This window comes from Siniperca chuatsi, linkage group LG7, assembly GCF_020085105.1.
Source record: "Siniperca chuatsi isolate FFG_IHB_CAS linkage group LG7, ASM2008510v1, whole genome shotgun sequence".
Classification (NCBI taxonomy): Eukaryota; Metazoa; Chordata; class Actinopteri; order Centrarchiformes; family Sinipercidae; genus Siniperca; species Siniperca chuatsi.
The window spans coordinates 8,398,784-8,420,353 of NC_058048.1; the positions used below are offsets into that span (position 1 = coordinate 8,398,784).

Below are 21,570 nucleotides of genomic sequence, written 5' to 3' on the forward strand. Positions count from 1 at the left end.
CCATAGAACAAAGCAGAGGACAGAACTCCTGTTGTTAGTGACCGAGTGAACTTCTCCAAGAAACAGTGGTGGGCAAATCTCTATTCCCCCACGCAGGCATTAGTGAACTGTTGGTGTTACAATATGATTACCCACAGAATACAAAGTGTTTTTCCCAAACACTGTTTACCGAGACTGTTTCCTGGATAACTACATTACTCGCCATTTAGGATATTATAGTTTATTTTCAGCAAACAGATGGAAACTGTGTTTGGTAAGATGGCCATAAGCCACAACAGCTAACCATAACCCCCTTGTGTGCAGGGCTGTGCAGATCTAGTTAGGCAGAAAAATGCTAAGGCATAAAACAATTAGGCCCCGTGTTCTAAAATGTGGACTGGGGATGGACTCGTTTTAACACATGGACATTTCTAATGAGAGGGAGAGAGAGGAAGGAAGAGGCTGAATCTAGTGACCTCCTCTCTCCACTCCTATCATTGCACAGATCCGAACAAAGATCAGAGTCTCTTTTCCATCTGGTATCCAATTCCATCTGGTGTCACAAAATTACTGTAACTCACACACAAACCCAAAAACAGACATCACATATTGTAGAAAAAGCTTCTATTTGACGCTAGAGACAACAAGCTGGGATAGTGCTATCTAATCTAATATATCTACATATCTATGTAACAATGTGGATCATACTAAATTAGGTGGTCTTTCTTGATGTATTCCAAACACAAACATAAATAGAAAAATGAATCCTTTCCACTGCAAAGTGTTTTCTAAGCCCTACTGCTTGTTTCGAAGTGACACTTGATTTTAAGTTAAATATCAATGAAGGGCACTAGGTATAGAAGGGCTGGGGACAAGTGGTGACAAATTCCTCCTCCTTTGGGACACACTTGTTTTCTATTTCTTGATTGATATGGTGCACGCTCACTGGCCAACAGCTGTTGTGGCCTTTGCTGCATTTGACTTTTTTTTAAGGATGGAATTGAACACAGGCCGCTGCGGTAAGGACTCATACCTTAATGGTATGCGCTCTACCAGGTGATATACCGGGGCGCCCCAGCTGCATTTGACTTTTGATTTGGCATTTAATAAATCTGATAGAGGAAAATGTATTTCATCATTTTTTTTGCATCACAGGCATACAATGATTCTGGGACTATTTTCTCAGAAATTCATTTTAATATTAATGTAATTTAAACTTTAATTGAAACATTGAGGTATTTTTAATAGACTACCTGGCATGCCCTTTTTCTTCAATTAATTTTATGACTGATTGTGTTTTATTGTTTTTTTTTTGTACTTATTTTACTGTAGCATTGTTCAGAAGAGAACATTTAAAGAGGCCATATTATGCTTTTTGGGTTTTTCTCTTTCCCTAGTGTGTTATATAGCTTTTCAGTGCATGTAAAATGTCTGCAAAGTTACAAAGTCCACGCCAAAGGGAGTTAGCCTCTCCTGCAAAAAAAGCTGCTCCTGAACTGCCTAAAAACGCTTTGTTTGTAGTCCAGCCTTTTCTTCCATTACTTATCTATGTAAATATGTAACACAGCACCACCTCCGCTCACTGAAACCTAGAGAATCGACCTTGCTGTCTGCTGTTGTTATATGAAGATGTGGAAGGTAAAAGCATAGCACGCCAATTTCTCTGTTGTTGGCTGCAAGAACCAACACAAAAGTCTTCATATACTCTGAGAAAGTCAAGACCCAGTGGATTCATTTTATTTTTTATGAAATGTCCCAGACGACTTGAAAACTGTTTGTGCTCATTTTCCTCCAACTGACTGTTTTATCAACAAGGGCCAGCTGGTACAAGATAAAAAAAAAAAAAAATCAGAAAATAGCGTTTTTTCTTATTAGAACTGCATATTTATATATAAAAATACACCTTTGATTCCCAGGCCCACCCGCTCTCATTGACTTTTTTTCCTGTCCTGTCCCGTCCCAGTCCTGTAATGAATAGTGAAATTGACTCCCATCCCAAAGGAATCCTGGAACCCACAAGATTCCCGAAAAAAAAAAATGTCAGCCTCTAGTATGAGCCTCAGTCAGACCCATTGTGCACCAAAATTGGCAGCTAGCAGACGTATCAGAATGGCAACGCCGGGGACACACAGGAGACGGAAGTTACGCAAAGCGCCACCCTAGGTCATTTCTCCTGTGAGCAATAGCCTGGGTGTTCACACCAGAAGCGCATTTCTCTGCGCTAATCAACAAGTGATTCTGATCCTCTGCTCATTTCTAATCACAACAAAGAGCTCATCTTTATAATAATCTCATGAATTTATAATTTAAAAGCTTTGTGTATCTGTGGGGTGTCGCTTCTTCTGCAACAATGACATTAAAAGGATCGCCTTGTGTGATGATCTGCGGGGAGGGGCACACACACACACACACACACACACACACACACACACACACACACACACACACACACACACACACACACACACACACACACACGCACTGCTCTCTCTCTCTCTCTCTCTCTCTCTCTCTCTCGTTTAGAGACAACTGACCAATATGTTGAATAAGTAGGCCTATGTAATTTAATTTAACATAATAAAAAACAGCAGTGATACTATTTCTAATAAATATAGTGAAAAAATTCACTGCGATGGAGGTTTCAGGTTTCTTGGCCAGTGGCATTGCGATTTGAATTAGTGACGTACCAAATCTAGCTTGCCAGGAGTCCGTTTGATTCTCAGATATTAGGGAAGTGTATGGACATCTCCCCCTTCAGTAGAGGAATGTGAAAACACCTCTCTAGAGACAAACCTTGCACAGATACAACATGTTAGATGATTTAAACATAAGAAAAACATAATCATTTTATACTATGGTGATGTAGTATGTTTGTGATTGGCCTGAGGCTGTGGATTAAATCTGCATGATGCACTAATAATTTGGCTCAAGTTACTTAACAGTTAAATATGTATGTTAAATGTTAGTTACTAACACATCTCTAAAAGCATGCCAACCTGTTGAACAATAAACTAGCATTGTAACGGCAAATGTTTCTTTCATTCCTTTTAAGATCAAAATATTCAAAAATTTTAAATGAATGCTAGTATTAAAATTTTGGCCAGTGACCATGATATAAGCAGGATAATCCGTTGTAAAGTGCGTGTAAAAGGATTTCAAAGCACTCTGCTTCATGCTGGGTGGTTCCTTCCCTCTGCGTCGTGTGTCAAGATCCTTTGGTGGATTATCTCTGACATGTCAATCAGTTGTAAGAATGCAGTAGAATTGGATTCAACTGTAGGGAAACGGACATCAGTAACAAAACAATGACAAAATATTGCAGAAACCTAATCTAATCTCCTCTGTTTTGTCAGATTTTCTAAATAGAGTCTGGAATTAATTTTTGTCACCTTTTACCATTCCGGCATTGCACGCAATAAATTGCATGAGCGAAATTGATTTGCCTCAAGAGGAAGCAATGGTCATTTGTAGCACACAGCTCCCAAAATACCCACAGATGTTGTTTTTCTACAGTTAAACCCTGAAACCATATTCTTAGCTGCAGCACCTTCTGCTCTATATTCACATCCACTACAGGTTCAAGACAGGTGACACCTTGAGAGAAAATCTCTGTGACATATTACAGCACCACTAAATGCCACAGAAAACGTGCCTTCTTCTATGCATTCCATTTTGACTCTGAATGGCAAGACAAAGGTTCTGTTTAACTTTTAAAGCCATGATTTTTTTCAGTACAAATGTTAAACTCAAATGGCAGGGCGACTAGGGAAAAAACATTTTAGGAAACAAAGACAAAAGTTTGCGATTGATAGATTTGTCAAAATCCCAAAGAAGAATTTCTATGTCTGTGGTTACACCTTTGAGGTCTCCCATCGATTTCTGCTATTTAGTCTAACAAACTGGGGTTTCCAATAGCATTTTAGAGACTTGTTACTGTGTATCCTGCTCTACTGTGTTCATATCAAAACGTGATCACTGTGCCCTGCGGTAACTGGAGAAATGTGCATGCAGTTGTGAGCATACAGCCTCAATGCCTTGCTGAGTTAATTGCAGACATAAATTAAGTCCTGAAAAAGCGCAGGTTGCAGCTGATGCTAACTTCCTCTGTGTGGTCGCCCTATCGCAAAAGCCAGTGGCGTGTATTGCTATGTGTGTGTATGTCTGTGAGTATGTGTGCCTACACAGCACTCGCGGTTAGCTCAAACATTATTAAGTGATGGTGGGATGGAAGGCAAGTCAGCTGGGCGATGGAAAACAGCTGTTCAATTTCACACTTCCCCTTGCTCTCTCTACCTACACTCTCTTTACCTTTCCACTCCCCAGCACCCTCCTCCACCTTCATATCTGTCCAAACCTTATGCCCACTCTCCCCACTGAATATACAATGATGCCTTTCTGACAGCAGCCTCTTAGGTCTTTCAAACCCTCTAGGGGGACACACAAACCTGTAACAGCCCCCCCACACACACACACACACACACACACACACACACACACACACACACACACACACAAATACAGCTTGTTCTGACCCAGACCACTGGGCTGAGTCAACATTTCAATTATTTATCACAACTCTCCTATAACACACAGGGGCTGTCCAGCAGAGGGATTGAGCGAGTTGTTGCTACAATAACAACAGTGATGAGTTCTTGTTACTCAGCTCAGCGTTTTTCTACTAATACAACAAATTGCACTTCCACTACCATAGGGCTGAGAACCATTACTTGTCATCATTCAGTAGAGCTCTTTCCCCTCCTTTTCCTTGTTCCTGGCTCTCTCTTTTTTTTTTTCTCTATCACACACACACACACACACACAGTATGAAGAGCCTTGTCCTAAACACAACTATTCTTACCGTTATATAGAGGACTAGCACTGAATCAAGGGGACACATATTTTACAGTAGAATTTTTATACCTTTTTACATTACACACAACCACTTTCTGCAGCACATACTTACGCAGAAACAAAGTTAAGTACTGCTTTTACAAATCAATACCCCTACAACATATGTATGATTCATTCTCAGTGGCACATACTAGTGAACTAAGATAATTTGTTGCATTCACCAATGTTCTCTTTCTACTTTGAATTTTCTCTTAAGTATGGAATACACAAGTGGTTCACACCTGTTGTGTAAATCACGCACAAATAATCTGAGTCACGCACAAATAATCTGATAATCTCCACAGGGGAAAAAACACTTATTTGACCTGAAATCAAAATGCCTTAAGTGTTTATATCTCATACCAAAATTAACTCAAATAAAAGATACATTTAATGCAAAAATTAATATTCTGTTCACTATATCATCATGGTTTGCCAATTTACTGACAGGATTTGTCGATGTTATTATTTTTATTGGCATATTTCAGCACAGCAACTGATACAGGTCAGTAGTTGTTGGAAAATTCTCTCACTCCGACAGCTGCCTCATTATCTTCATGCATGTCGCTGTCCAGTATTATCATTTCTTGCATCTGACAGTATAACATCAGCTACTGGAGGCTATAATATTCTCTTGTCTAATATCTCTGTGACTATCACACCCCCCTTGACCGCCTCATATATTAAACATGGACCACTTTGTTTTAAAAAGAAGTATAACTAAAGCATCTAACTTCATGTCAAACTATTCTGTCTTTACTTCTGTCCCTGATGACATGCTGTTGACAGCTGTATTTGTGATATTTTCTAATTGTTTTGGGACATCACTAAATTTATTTGCTGATTTCTGACAACAGGTCTTGAAGCTCTGCAGTGTGAAATTCATTTTTTACTCTTTGGTAACATTTCTGTGAATGAAACTTGTCCACAAACAGAGCGTAACAGGCAGCCTTATATGGCAATTTTATGGGCATCAATTATGCTGATGATGAAATCTCACAAACCTACTCGTGAACATGTTGTAATCATCACGCTGAAACGAGCAAACCTCAAAGGAAAAAGTAAGAGATTTAGGATAAGAATATGAAAATTTTCTTGCATGAGGCCCAATATCACTTCCTTACTGTCAAACTCATAATGTCAAATACACTCACACACATGCTTAGGTGTTGTTCCCTGTACCCAGCTCATGGTATCTGATGATGGGGAAAACAGAGAAGAGCAACTTGCACAGTGGCAGTTACTCGAAGATGACCTCATTTACCTCAACATGACCTGCCTTCAATTGCTCCTCTCGGCGTTTGATGCAACAGATAAGCAACAACACACGCACATTTGCTTATAAAGACAGACACAGGCACATTGACACCCAGGCCTCAGCTAAATTGACTCAATCTAAATGGATTAAAAAAGGCTTTTGCACCAGAGGCAGTGGCAGCAAGTTCAACCTGCACAGAGAAAAGCCAATGTGAGGGAAGGAGAAAGTAAGACAGAGATATATACAGACAGAGTAAGTGACATGTATTGCTCATCTCTAACATCATAACCTATTCATTTCATTTGTGAGAAAAGCCTATTTCCAAGATAGCATGAGCTCAGATTTTGTGTCCAATTTCCAGCTTTCCTTGAGAAAAATGAAGAGTGCAGGACCGTTGAAAGTGATCAGATGCCCAGTTCTCCCTCAACAAATCAACTGAATGAGGCTCCATTCAGTCTCAAAAATCTCATTATGCGTTACATATCATGTAGTGTTTGCTGTTATTGATTGGGCTTGACTGTTACAGCAGCACCAGCGTTGTCCATTAGGCAGTCACAAAGAAACACATCCAAGGACTTCAAGTGTGCTTTACACCGATAATGGTGTATATTAGGTCTGACGCTATCAGACTCATAGTAGAGATTTACAGTTTGTAGTCATGAAAACAGGAAGTGAGTCAGCACTTTTGACCGGTTTCCTTCGCCAGATTTCTAAAGTTTTTTTCCCCCTCACATTAAGAAAATAAGGTCAGCGGTTAATACATGGCTGAAAGAGTTTCACATTTTTATGTAATCACATTTGTGATAATTGCCTTCTAACATAAAACTGTTGGCAACCATGCTGTCAGTATCTCCAGGACTGTTCCATCCAATGTTATGGTTTGAGGTTTGTAGTTTAGTAATATTTTAATATCGTGTTCTGCCTCATGTGTCTTGTGTAGTTTTACTTCATGTCTTTGTTTGCTTTTCCCACCAGTTTTGATTGTTTGACTTGCCCTGTTTAGTTTCACCTGTGTCTCATTTTCTCCCCTCACCTGAGTGAATTTAAGTCTTTTTGCTTCCTTTTTTCTGTGCCAGTTCGTCTTCGTCAGTCTGTGTCAAGCTTTCCAGTCTTTTCCAGTGATTCAGACTTCTCCAGTGTTTCTAGTGTTTTGGACTTCCTGTGTTTCTTGGACTTTACTCGTTTCAAAGTTTGCTTTAGGTTTGTGTTCTTCCAAAAAAGTTAAAATGTTCCCTCTGTAAAGATTGACATCTTAACCAGCATCTAATGCAACACTACAACTCAGTGTTTGCTGCATTGTTGGTTTTGGGGGCTCGGACAATTTCTGTTTAAGAGTTCATGTTTAGAAAAAACAATTTAGATGAACATTAACAAATTAAAAGAATAATTTTTAAGCAGATTCGCTGGAGCAAGAAATGGAGAGCACAATTGGAAACTCTTCCTCTGTTTCTAAATTTGCACATTCCTATCATTCAGGGCTGGAACGGCTTCCAAAACACTGATAGACTGATATTAATTTTCTGATGCAACTTTAAAAAAATGCAAATGTCAGTTTGTCATTCACAGCAATGGTTTATATTTATGGAATTAGATGTCTCTAGCGTTGTTTTCTATGCCGTTTGAAATTGAATGGCTAAATGAGCCGTTGAGGTTTCTTAAAACAGATTTAAAATATCTTTAATTATTGCGTTTGCATGTAATAAGTAAGCCATTATGAATAAAAACAAACAATGGATTTGATGTTTTACTGTAGCACTTACATTTTGATCAGTGAAAATACACATGATTGAGATTAATACATTATTTACAACCAGAGCGAAATCCACAAATTTCCCTTTTACTGATACGAATACATTTTACAGTTATATGCATATCAACATCTATCGCACAACGAAATAGCCAGCATGTCTGGTTAGCTGGCCCATTATGTTTTTGACAGTCAACAGTTCTGTTTCAAATTTTGCAATATATCAATATAAAGTTTTTGTTAAAGAATCCCCATGTCTCCACATTTCCTTCCAGCTCACTGAACTGGATGCTGGACTGTTAAGGGGACCATTGGGGGAGCTTATCCTCAAATACTATTTGCCTAACTGTATCATGTCTCCACACAGTTAGATAAAATACTTCTGGAAGCTTGTCATTGGATGATTAGATTACAATTCTTTAATTAAGAAATCAAATATCAAACACCAGCTTGAGTCACTGTCATATGTTCAGAAAGCTGATTAGGCCCCAGTGTCTTCACTGGTCTCGGATATATACAGCTGCCAATATAATTGGGAATATTCGTTAGAACCTGCCAGTATGCGTAGTCATGTACAGGCAGTGGGTACACTATTTATTTTAATATATATTACAGCTTTGATGTCAATGCTTAAGCTTGAATCATGGAGTCCTACAAAATGTTCACATCCAAAACGAAGTTAAGTTTGACTGTAAAATGTAAAGCCTAATTTGTACATTTAATCATAAACTATGTGTGTCTTTTCATGTTATAAACTACTGTATGACCTTCCTAAATTGTAAGTCTACACGTGGCAAGTATTTAACTTATGTTAAACTGGTTTTCACTTGTTGAGTATATTGACACGTGTATATAATTGTACGATAAGAAAGTTTTGGAAGTTTAAGAACTTCTAAAAAGTTCCACAAAGGGAGACTAGATTAAAACAAGTGAAAGATAAACTTCAATAATTTACTGTGAAGAAAAACATGACTTGTGTCACATAAAGGACACGGTAACATCAAAGAGAAAGAACATCAAATAGACGGACCCTTCTATTCCTTTAGGCATATTTCATCGAACTGAAAAACAAAGATTGCATAACATTGCTGGAAGTTTCTGAAACTGTGACTGAGGTTTGAAAATGGCCCCAAGTAAAAAGCATGATACTCATATGCCTCGAAGAATAAAACAATATTTTATTTCTTATGGTGATGGACATCAATCTTCAAAACATGGGCTGCCAATATATTCTGTATCATCCTCCACACAAAAGGAGCTTAGAAGCATCAGCGTTGGGTACGTCTGGTGTGGAGTTGACTTATGCAGAAATTGTGCATATCTTAAGACTTCCTTAATGTTTTTACAAGAAGAAATCTGAAAAATATGAAGGCCTTTTGGCTGCCTTGAATTCCTGCTCTGAGCATAACAAAGAAAAAATATTTTGTCTGTTGCCTCTTTCTTCCCTAAAGACATAGAATGAGTATAATTTTGTCGATTTTGCAGCATGACAGACACTGCACATATCCAGTCAAGACTAATGTCTCCAAAATGTCTTTAGAAATGTATGGGTGGCATGTAATACACTATGGGACTTCACATTTTTGGGAAAACCTCACATAGTTTATCTCCTTCTGGTCTTTGACAGTGAGAATTCAGTGTTTGTCACTGGGACTGCAATTGTACTCAACAGACTAAATTAAACTTAACTATGTCAGGCATCCTGGATGGGAATGCTCCTCATTGTACAGTATAATTATCAGCCTGGCCCTGCAGGCACGTAACTCGGCTGGCACGGAGATCAAGTACTGCCATCATCTATGCAGAAAGATGTGTCAGGCTGGCAGATGCATACCTGCACACAAGCACACTTGTTGGCTCAAAGTACAATAGTGGACAAGAGTTTCAATTATTTAGACTGGCCAAAGCAGCAGCTTCCACCAGCTCTCTCACTCGCTCATGGGCATGCAAATGTGCACAGCCACCCACACCCACGCTAACACACACACACACACACACACATACACACACAAACACATTAATTCAGTCTCCCTGTAGCTCTCTACCCCTCATCCTTCAAAATGACAGAAAACAACTCAGTTGTTTCAGAGTTGAGCTGCCTCAAAATCATTCCTTCATCACACAGGCGACTGTATTGCTGCTTGCTTGTTAATAGAGGCCATATGGACATGAGGGCTGGGCCAGCAGTGAGGCTTCACAGCTGTCCTCTGGCAGCATCCAACCCCCCTGCTGGTAGGCCACCATCATTAAAAGGCCTAGTGGATGAAGGGGAGGATCTTTCCAACCCTGGGGTGAGTAATCTATAATGTCCACTGCCTGACAGAAAGATCACATCCAGGAGGACAGAGAGAGCAGACAGAAATGCAGAGGCACACATGCAAATATTCAGACAAAGACACACTGAAGCTATTCTGCTGTTTGCTAATAACATTCAGTGTAATAACTCTATGATGAAGTACTTAAGTGAGCATTATTAATTGCAGGATTAATTTTTTTTATTACAGATCTATATTTTGAAACAGCTAACATTAAATATAGTTTTTAATGTGTGAAATGTGTTGCTATCTAAACTGCAATTAGCTGTCCAAACTTGTTTTGGTGTGTCAATACAAAAGCTATTAGCAGAGCCAGGTACTGGAGCCTGCACTGCATTTACACACACATTAGTTCCACATTTTTGGTTTTGACTAGAACACAAACAGTAATTACTGAAGATCTTTTCTAACAGAATCCAAATTCAAGTCAGTCATGAGACTATTTAATGATTATTTGGATATACGCCATACCTCCCATCCCTGCATAAAGAGCATTCATCACATTCCTCACAATGACAGCAAAATAACTGTCATGTTAAGTATAATGGTAATCATGGACACCTGGTTATGTTTTAAAATGGTGGAGCAAACTTGGAAACTTTCTACACCACCTATCCTGACTTAAGGTAAGAATGGAGGATCATTTCCAAAACATAAAATAATCATAATTTTGTATAGGCCCTACTCAATCTTACAGTTAAATGAATAATAATGACACATTATGAGATTGTGTGTTCATCACTTTGTTGAATGTAACTGCATGACTCATAAAATCCCACTTGAGCCAGTTGTGGTGAAGCTGGGTTGGATTGAGAGCATGCTGGACAGAGGTTTGGGAATCATTATTTTAGGGTTAGTCTGCTGTTGTGCGGGGCGAGGTAGAGAGCGTGGAAAGCAAATTAGCCTGAGATATTAACGGTAATTGGACGCAATCACAGAGAGGATGTAGTGGTAAAATGAAAGGTGGGAAAATTATAAATATCCGCTGGCTAAACTGTCCAGTGTTAGGTAATGGTAAACTCATAAAAAGGTGAGTTAACCCTATGTTGCTTTTGAAAAAGGTGGGTAAACTGTGTTTATCTGCGTTTACCCTCCACTACATCCCAAATAATAAAATCAACAGGGCTAATGCAAAATATTAATACTACGTTAGACTTAAAAGAGCCGACTCTTTGATTTGGCTCCTTCGCAAACGTCCCATCTCCACAGCCGAAACTGCAAATCAGTTTGGCATTATTAGCATAGCAACATTACAATCCTACTTTTAGCTAATTTAAAGTTTTGCTGAAGTCAGTAGGCCAAGCAGGTTCATTCAATATACGCTAGCCTATCTTTTCCTATGTTCTATTTTCAGTCCATGATCACAGTTATGTTTATCACCTTTGTAAACAGTCAGACTCCTATGTGGATTGACAGACTTCTTAAATATAATCACCCAATTGGTGGTGACTGTATGATGATAAGTCGATTTTTAAAAAGACAAAAAGTGGGGAAGCAAAACCGTAACTTCGCTCCCCCTAATTGAATCATGGGAATGCATTTGCTCCACTTGCTCCATTGCTCAGGTTCCATGCTGTTAATAATACCATCAGTAAAACCATCAGCATCAACTTTACCATTCTAAATGCTGTACATAGTTTACAATTTAAACACCACAGTTTCTAAGATACCAATTTCACATATTTTGTGTGTACTTGTATGGAATAATAAGTTAAATCAAGCGTGAGTAAACCAATCTGAAACAAATTAAGGCCAGCACATGATTGAAAAAACAGAAAATCCTATATGACTTCTGAGTATCTCAGCGTTGAAAAAAGATGCTAGAAATGAAATAAGTAAATCTCATAGTATGTGTCCCACCTAAGCTTTTTACAATAGTTGTTGTTCATTGCCATTTTCTTGGATGGAAAATGCCTAAAAGCACAGAAAAAAATCAACACTGTTATATATGTTTATTTTTTCTCAAAGCCACAATCGTGCTGGAACTGGAACTTTATTTCCCTTGTGCACACAAATAATCCCTGTCAGTGCTACAGAACTAAAGCATTTACGGGTTTTGTGTGCTCTACGAGTCTATTCTGATAAGGTAAAGGAGACACAAGTTACAAACAACCAGCTGGGTTCCAATCCTTAGAGGAGCACTGTGCCGATTGTCAACCTTGTTTCCATAAATTAGTCATAGGTGTGGCATGGCAATAACATCCACAACGTGTACTGATGTTCCCGTCCACTGCTGTCAAAACCAACATGTTCTCACTCCCAACTCGTCAAATACTGCAGCTTGGTTAGTGGCCCTCCGCTTCAAACTATGACGTGCTACACATCCCTCTAGCATCAGTTTTGCACATCAAATTAGCAATAATAAATATGCAATGTCCGTTTAGACTTTCAAAATAAAACATGTGATTAATGTTGTGAAACGGTCGCAGTTTGGTTAGGTTGAGGCACCAAAACTACTTGGTTAGGTCAAGGAAAAGATCATGGTTTGAGTTATAAGCACATTAGTTACATAAGTTAAAAAAGTCAACATTGACTATTTGTTTCACACAGGAAACAAACAGCTGTCTCCTGGGTGAAAGTCCCATGTTTGACCCATCCAACTACCCCGACCACCCACCTACATAGACTTTTCGTGCTCTATATACTAAGTCACCTGGCTTTGACGGCTCATCAAAACATTACACTAGAGGGGCATCTCCAGAAATGATGCTAGAGGGGTACCTACAGCATCATAGTTAGAAGCATACGGCCACTGATCAAGCTGCCGGATTTGATGCTTTGGGACTTTTGCTGAGATATGTTTTTGTCTTTCCCTCTCTGTATCCAGGGAAACAACATACCCTTCAGTCAGCTGTTGGATTTGAGGAGGACATTTTGGACAGACTAAATAGCTTCCCAGTATATACTCACAGACGACCTTATGGAATACTTCATATTTCATTGCATGCTGTCAGAGTCGAAGGCTACCGGCAGGGTACGTCTTGAAAAAGCCTGAGCACCTCTTGACCATTAAATTTTGATTATATTTTATTCAGGAAGTGGCCTTGCTAATCTTTAAATAACACCCAACTGAAATCAGATGGATGCAACCATAACATTTTATGTTATGCAATACAGCACAGTGACTCAGTACAATACAATGAGATAAGCCTAATAAAAGCGACATAATAGCAGCCCACTGCGAGAAGGCCTTCAGTGTTCACTTTATCAAGGAATGGATACATTTTATTTGAAAATTCAGTCATTTGAAAGCCACTAGCATTACATTTAAAATGGTTATAGACAGAAACAGCATAGAGGCATACAGTATAATAACAGTATATTGAAAACAGGACTGCCAACATACTGATGCATTGGCATTGTACTGTGTATTATAAAAAGTTTGGCATCTTTTTGAAGATATCTTAAAATTGTCTTTTCAGAGAATATGTCCACTGGACTGTGAGAAAAGCATTCTTTTGATCAACAGGGAACAAAGTCAGTGGTGGCATTAATTTTACTGTCAGTGCAGTGAACTGTTTTGGTAGAATTTTTTTTTCCATGTTAAAGTTTATTTATTTTTTTTTTTAAATAAATAACAGCCCCGTAGCCAGAGGAAACTTCTTTGACAGACATCTGATTTACCCCGGTGGGCCCCTTTTAAAAAAACAAAAGAAACCATAACCATATCCACAGCCACAGCTTCAACCAGCAAATGGCTGTATACTGTCGGAGGTCGTCCTTTTGAGAGGAGTAATGACCAACAAATGCATAATGTAAAGTGTCACATCGTCTCTCCTTCCTGTAGTATCTGCAGACCATTTCCCTAAACTGGCAGTACATTACAACTAGATTGGACCATATGAATCAGAGGGAATGCAAAAGTAAAATAAAAAATCCCACTGTGATGCTTCCAGAGCTCTGTAAAATTAAGGGAAAAATTAAAGGAGTAATTCATTTAAATTTTGTGAGAAGCTGCTGCACCTGTTGCATCATGAGACTTTCCTAATTTCCTTGCAACACAGTAAATCCCATCTTGACAGTACTACATGACATTATGTCAGAGAAACAATATGAAAGTACAAAAAATGACAATGTTAAGAAATATACTTTAGTCATCAAGATAATTAAACTGACAGCGCAAGGCTGTCACTTTTTAAGTGCTGCTGTGGTGGTTGAAAGCTGCGTTTGAATTATATTTTGTTCATGCTGCAGAAGCTGTATGAATCCCATCAAACCTTCCTTCCACAACAGATCAATAGGCCAACAGACAAATTATAGGATAATATACAAAATATTCTAGGAAACCATCTGGTTTGTGCTGCTCGCAATAACTAAAACAAGAGATATCAAGGGTGGGATATAACATGACAGAAAAAACAAAACAAAACAATCCCCCTAATCCTCCAACACTCCAAACAATGGAGTGTTAATAGTGGTGAGTGATGAGTCAGACATAGTGGGAGAGACACAGAGAGGTGGGGAAGTGGGAGGGTAGCATTCAAATATTGCCATCATCCATAATTAATTTGGAGAATTCACTGGCACGTATAATCCCCTGACACACACACACACACACACACACACACACACACACACACACACACACTCATATTCAAATTCCAAAAGGTAAATCCCTCAGTTAGAGGTCATTCAGCCGTCAGTTAGCCTGACAGGGTGCATTATCACTGCTAGAGCTCTAAGATTTTTTTCCTGATGTTACCTATGTGCACATTTTTAGACCAGTGATGGTGCGTTTGTAACTACTGTAGTACTAAGCAACAACATTTTCAGGAATAAGACGTCATTTCAGTGGACAAAACAACGTAATTACTGCACCACTGCACTGTAATTTTCTCCTAATCTTCTACAATTTTTCAGGTCAGAATCAAGCTATTAGGGCCAAATGTGAGGTGTGTTTGGGCGTATGTGTTTGTGTGTGTGTGGTGGTGGAGGGGTTGCTTAGAGGCAAAGATTACATGTGCCTGTGAATTCCACAAATTAATTATGCATATTGACTTCAAGGTGGCAGAATTTCAGTGTTGCTCTCTTACATCTGTTGGCCTGTCTCTTTTTTATTTGTTTTTAGTGAGGAGAGAATAAATACAGTTTTACCATAATTGTAACTCTAAATCAGCTGCTGTTTAGAGAAAGTCCCATCTTGTGCTGATTCTCCATCTATTTACCATAGTGACAGATAGCTCTGACAGGGTCAGCCATGTTCGTTCTGACTAATTTAAAATGTGAAAATGTGAAAATGTGAAAATGCATCAGGTGGTGTGGGCGTTTGTAGCAGACTAATGCATCAGGCTGTGAGATTATTTGTTCAATAGAATGTACAATTTTCCAGCAGTTTTAATATGCTGAAAAAAATGTAATCCCCCCTCTCTCTCTCTCTCTCTCTCTCTCTCTCTCTCTCTCTCTCTCTCTCTCACACACACACACACACACACACACACACACACACACACACACAAATTCGCATAAACAGCAGTGAAGCATCCATCCAAATCATTTCAATCAACAAGAACAGCAAAACAGACTTCCTTCACTAACAAATAAACAAGATCGCTCTTTCGTCCCTTCTTTCTCTCATTACTTTGTGTGTGTGTGTGTGTTTGTGCTTGTGTACAAATGTAACAAAACAGCAGCAATCAATCTTGCACTTTCAGGAAACAAATGATGTAGACTTGCAATAACAGCAAAGGTTTAAGTGTCACAACACAACATGAACTAAATCAGACCTTCTGCTATTTTTCATTTAATAATATTACTATGCAGTTACCTTCTGATAATGCCATGGAAGGAAATAAGAGTAAAGATAACACCCACGGCTGCTGTGGAATTGCTACCTTTGCTGTGATGGCTAGATTTTTTTTCTATTGCTACTATGAAATAATCAGTTACAATATCGGAGTGTTATTCAAGTCAGTGTTTTTTAAAAGAGACTCCCTACAGGAGGTTACTTTCTTTAGTAACCACAAGAGAAAGTGATTGCACAGTGCTTTGGTGGTGAACGTCGTACAGCTGTTTGCAGGTCTGACTGACAGGCCGCGTCAATGACAAGCTGTCTGTTTGATTGACTGACTGGCTGACCATCCAACAGGAAAGCGAGCAGACTTGCTTCTGACCGACAGATTAACTGACTGATATGCTGACTTGACTGACCGACTAACTGGTCACTGACACGCAGCTGATGGGCAGATGTCACTTCAGTCGGTGGGTGGCCAGAGGGAGGCTGGGAGGAGGAAGTTGATGTGTGGGCAGATTGCGAATGCAGAGCTGCTCATGCTGCTGAAGACAGCAAGAAAAAAGGAAGAGGAGGAGGGCGAGAGCTCAGAGAAAGAGAGAGCACAGTCTTCCTATGATGCAAAAACACCTCCTGAATTTGTGTGCATTTGTCTTCAATCCAGGCATCTCAGGCAGGCAGACAGCTATAATAACCTCTGGCTGCCAGCATGACACTGTGAGTCGGAGCGGAATGCCAGCAGGCACGAGTGGACTGTATGCGTATGTGTGCTTCGGCATACTCCTTTACTTAGACTTGTATGCATGCATACATGCATGTTTGAGTGTGTATGTGTGTTTCTGTGAACCCGGTTTGTAGCTCTTTAACAGTGCACACCTCCCTGAGCAGTTCCATCTGAACAGCCACAGCTTCACAGTTCACAATAGCCCCAGCTGCATTGTGTGCAAGATACTAGGGTATTTGTGACACAGGCAAACTAGGCTCAGCTGGCCCTAACTGGCATTTTGACGGCCAGACCTTCCAAACTGAATAAAATTGCACCAGCTTGGCATGTGTGAAAATAGCATCTTCTCTCTTTCTGTGACACCAGTGGCAGCTTGTGCCCAGCCAGCTAAATCTCTGCAAGCTCACCTTAGTTGTATTGGGAATTGAAATTATGTTCAGTTTTACTGACAGTGGTGGGCAGAGGTGTCAACGAAGCTCATCTCAAGAAAATTGGAGAAAGAGTACATGTCAAACCATTTTAACCCAGTGTTGGCATGCATGGGGACATTCAGGGGGATTTGGTTCAAAATGGCACATTTGCAACCATGAAATCACCGGTCAATGTCCATGAACCCAGAGCTGACTGGCAATGAGAATGATTTGAATGATTTGAACATGAAAAGAAGAGATGCAACTGACCCCGCCAATGTTAACACTATTAACACAAATTGGAAATATAACCAAATTTATTTTTAAATAATGCCTTACAGCCTTTTAGAATACGACACCGGGTTGTATCATATGGAAGATTTAAAAAGCCTAAACTAAAACAAATCAAACAAAGAAATAAAGTGAAATACAGATTGTATCTTCTTTTTATATGTGCATTTACTGTGTCGTAATTAAAAGAAAAACATAGCATGTATATGTTAAAAGGACAATTATTAGCTTTTTGTCTTTAGTTACTGAATGGATTGTTTTTCATTGTGCCTTGAAAATGCCACATTAAAATCCCAACACAGAAAACAAAGTGTAGAGGTGTAACAGCCTATTTGATGAGCTTTTATGGGGTCTTGCTCCCCTGATGGTTTTAATTTTTTCTGTCACCACAATGATTCTCAAATAGGCCTATCCGAGGGGGGAAAATTACCCACATAAGTACTCTGGATGGGATTAAAATCACCCACCTCCCCTAGAGAAAAAAATCCAGTCCAAATAGGGCTTTAGAGGGATCTGCCTAGCACAATTCTCGGTAAGTGTTGATGGCAAATTAATGATAGTTAGCTGGCATTACAGTAGCTTGCAGTAAACACTGACTGGTTTAATGGAGGATGATAAGCTAATTCTAATAGATGTTTGCAAGGTAGCTAGCTAGAATACCTTGAAGGGCTACAGGGTGGATGAATTTTGTAGTCCATAACGTTACTGTACTGAGTTCTGATTTGTTTTAAATGTAGCACGGACATTTTACGTCACAATGAAAAACAATTAATTCACAAGTTAGTTGTTATTAAAGACAGGCTTGTCCTTTTCACATATGTTTTCCACTTAATTATGACAGTAAATACATACATAAAAAGGAAATACATATAACAATGTTTAATGTATTTTACTTAATTTGGTTGGACATTTTAAATCTTCCACAGTATGATACAGTTTTTCCATATTATTGCATTTATGTGGTATTAGTGTAAAAGCATGAAAGGTTGCATTTCATTCTGGTGAAGTGAATAGCAGTCCCTGTAGCCCTGTCCCATTCCTTTCCATGACCACAAATAGTCAATAAACAACATCAAAGAGGGATTAAGTAGATTTGAGATTCATTGTAACAGTACCGAAAATGCAGCACAGATACATAGTTTACATTTGTTATACATCCATTTAACTTCAACTAGCAATATTGGCTACAATGTGTTGCAATTCTGTTTCATTGTGAAAACTTAATGAAAACCATCCATCTCCTTAGAAGCATTTGCCTGATCACTGTTGCAGACTATAGATCCCCGTGGCAGCTAATTTCAGAGGTTCCCTGCAAAAACAAGTGATAATGTTCAACATGTAGGCATGAAAAAGACGTGACGGTATTTTATCCAAGAGAAATATTATTTTAAATGAGGAGTTTGGGGAAGACAGTTCAGTAAAAGCTCATGGGTGTTTATAACGTTAATGTCATTGAGGCAATCAAGAGTTTTCTCTTCACATCCTTTAGGCTTCCTCCATATGGCACAGGAGTGACTTTCACAATTCATACTTCACACATCTTACTTCATCTTCCTGTAATGGCTCTCCGGGAGCAACGCTATGCTGATGATAATCTTGCCAGATGGCGTAAGCGGTAAAACAGTAGAGGCAGCTTCTTTGCTTCATTTAAATATCACTTCCTCAACAGCAAATGTAGCTTTGGACTGTGGTATCTGGGCGAAAATGTACACAGTAAGTGATAACCTCTGCGTGAGCTATTTCTTCTTGTCGTGCTGTGTGCATGCTGCTTTTGAATTCAAGTAAATGAAAAGAAAAACAAAATGCTTGGATTTAATTTGTTTTGAATATGTGGAGTCTTATGTAATGTTAGCTACATGGTGAGTCAATACAAATGCTCATCCAGTATTTAAATCTTTTCCCAAAGCCTTACCTGACTTATTCAGACTATTGACTATTGATGCTGAAGAAGGAAATAAAATACAGTATGCAACATCAATGTTTTAATCAATGCTACTCCACACAACATTTAGTCCTTAAATTAGCCTTTCAGTCTAAATGTCTGATCTCTTTCTAGAATAACAAAGAGGTCAAAGCAGGCCTGCCTGGCAGGCGGCTACATTAAATGAACGTGTTATGTCTCAGGGATAAACACCTTGGATGAGCAAATTATTCATGAGGGCATGTCTTCATAAATGATCCCCTCACATTTGCATTAATAAAAACTATGCTAGTGACAGAGAGAGAGATGTTCATCGCCAAGTTTAGTATCCGGCTAAAGGACACTAGTGAGGAAGAAATTAATGAAAAATACATGCACTTAGCAGCAAAGTTTAGACGTAATGCACAACATTTTGTCAGTGGGAAAGAAAATTCATAACTGCTTGCATTTTTTTTTCATCTTTGCACTTGTCATACTCACAATGACAAAAATGTTCTAACTATTCTTCAGGAATTGTGCTGGCTACAGGGATTTATCAAGCTTGTATGAATAGCTATTCATAAAAATATCATGAGGTCAGACACTAACAACACTCTGGCACTATATTATGCCTGTACATGAACGCCGATAACTTGGTTTGTTGCCATGGAAATGTGGCATGCCATGGCAACTCATATTACTCGAAATGGAAAATAGTTACCTTTTGCCCACGGTCTAGGACAATAGAGTTTTTAAGGACACTCTATTCTACCTCTGCACAAGGAAAAAGAGATTAAATTCAGCTTTAACTCATCAGAATTGTGACTATGGCAAGGAGTTAGAAGTTTTATAAGGATTCATAAATCATTGACGCATTCACTGTGTTTCTCCCTGGAGGTATAGAAGAAGTTTAAGTCTAACTGTAGAAGTAGACTATAAAACCACAAACCCAGCCTCTTTTTCCCTCTCTATCCTCTCCCCAACCCCTCTTTTTTGCTCTAAACCCCCCTTTCCTAATAGAAATCAGTCACTAAGCTTCCCACGGACAACCTCATTAGAAGAGAAGAGCAGACAAGCAGACTTCCATCTGTCTCCCAGTCTACTAGTTTAATGAGGTTTTACTTGTGTGCTTCACCAATCACAAGACATGGCTATATTATTCATTAAGAGCAACATATTCCCCAGGATGCCAATCTACTTACAGTACATACTCTTATGTAGAAAGGATGTGTCCTCTTCTACATAGAAGCATATTTGTGTTCAACATGGCATGTCAGTATCAAGATGTATTTGAGAACAAACTTGGCATCTTTGGTCAAGGACAGTCACTTATCCTTTTGGAGTCCATTCCTGCCAGCCACTATGTGTAAATTAAAGGTGTTGAACAGGACTAACAGGGATCACATTACTCTTATTTTGACATCCGTGCATTTGCTCGAAAGGCTTAGAATTGATTTCAAGGCCTGGCTCCTCACTTTATCTCAGTCCTTGAAATCAATAAATCAGACATTCTCAACATTTTGACCACCCACTTGAACAGGTAAAGATTCAGAGACACTAAATTAAAGAATGTCAGCACCTACAGACTGCATATTTGTGGTGACTTTCCGATACTGAAGCATTTCTTTGCTGCAGTGCATTTAAAAAACATTAAAGACACGTAGAGTAGTTTGTGACTGCTGACAGTCTTTCATTATAATTCCATCCCAATATTAAAAACACATGATGTGTTAAATAAAAGGAACAGTAGCATACAGCACTATACAGTATCTTGTGATTCATCCTGTTGACAGATACTGACCTAATCCTTATTTGTATTAATGGTACATTGAACTGTCATGGCAAAAATCACCTCCCTACATCCAGAGCCATGTTTAGGTGCTCCTCAGGTGATAGGAAGGTTACTTAAACTTAGTGATTGATTATGATGATATTCTTATGATTCTATGCTTATGGAAGGTTTTTACACTCTCAGTGTGTGCCATGCTTGTTAGACTCCTTAGAGATGGACATTGTGTTGAGACATTAGAAATGAAGAACCCATGTGTTCCTCTTTCTTAGAGGATAGATAAACATTGCTTTATGCAGTTTTAAACCTGCATACACTGATTTTTTGGGACACTTGCGGACAGGGCAACAAGCTGTAATTGATAGATTATCACATTATAACATTGACAAACAGTTGCCTATTCACACATCCAGTAGACAAAGAGCAATATTAGCATTGATTTGGAGTTGTGTTTCTGGCCACCTGATAAATATAAGATATTAACAGTCCTTTTAGGTCTGTTTTGATTTCCACAAACTCCTAAGGAAAATATAATGCCT

The 21,570-nt window shown here is 38.8% G+C and overlaps 1 protein-coding gene across 5 annotated transcripts in view; it reads right to left on the reverse strand.

Annotated features, from left to right (window-relative positions):
- Positions 1–21,570, reverse strand: part of LOC122878537 (limbic system associated membrane protein) — a 455,066-nt gene that overhangs the window by 99,220 nt on the left and 334,276 nt on the right. The gene's annotated exons all lie outside the window — the stretch shown is intronic.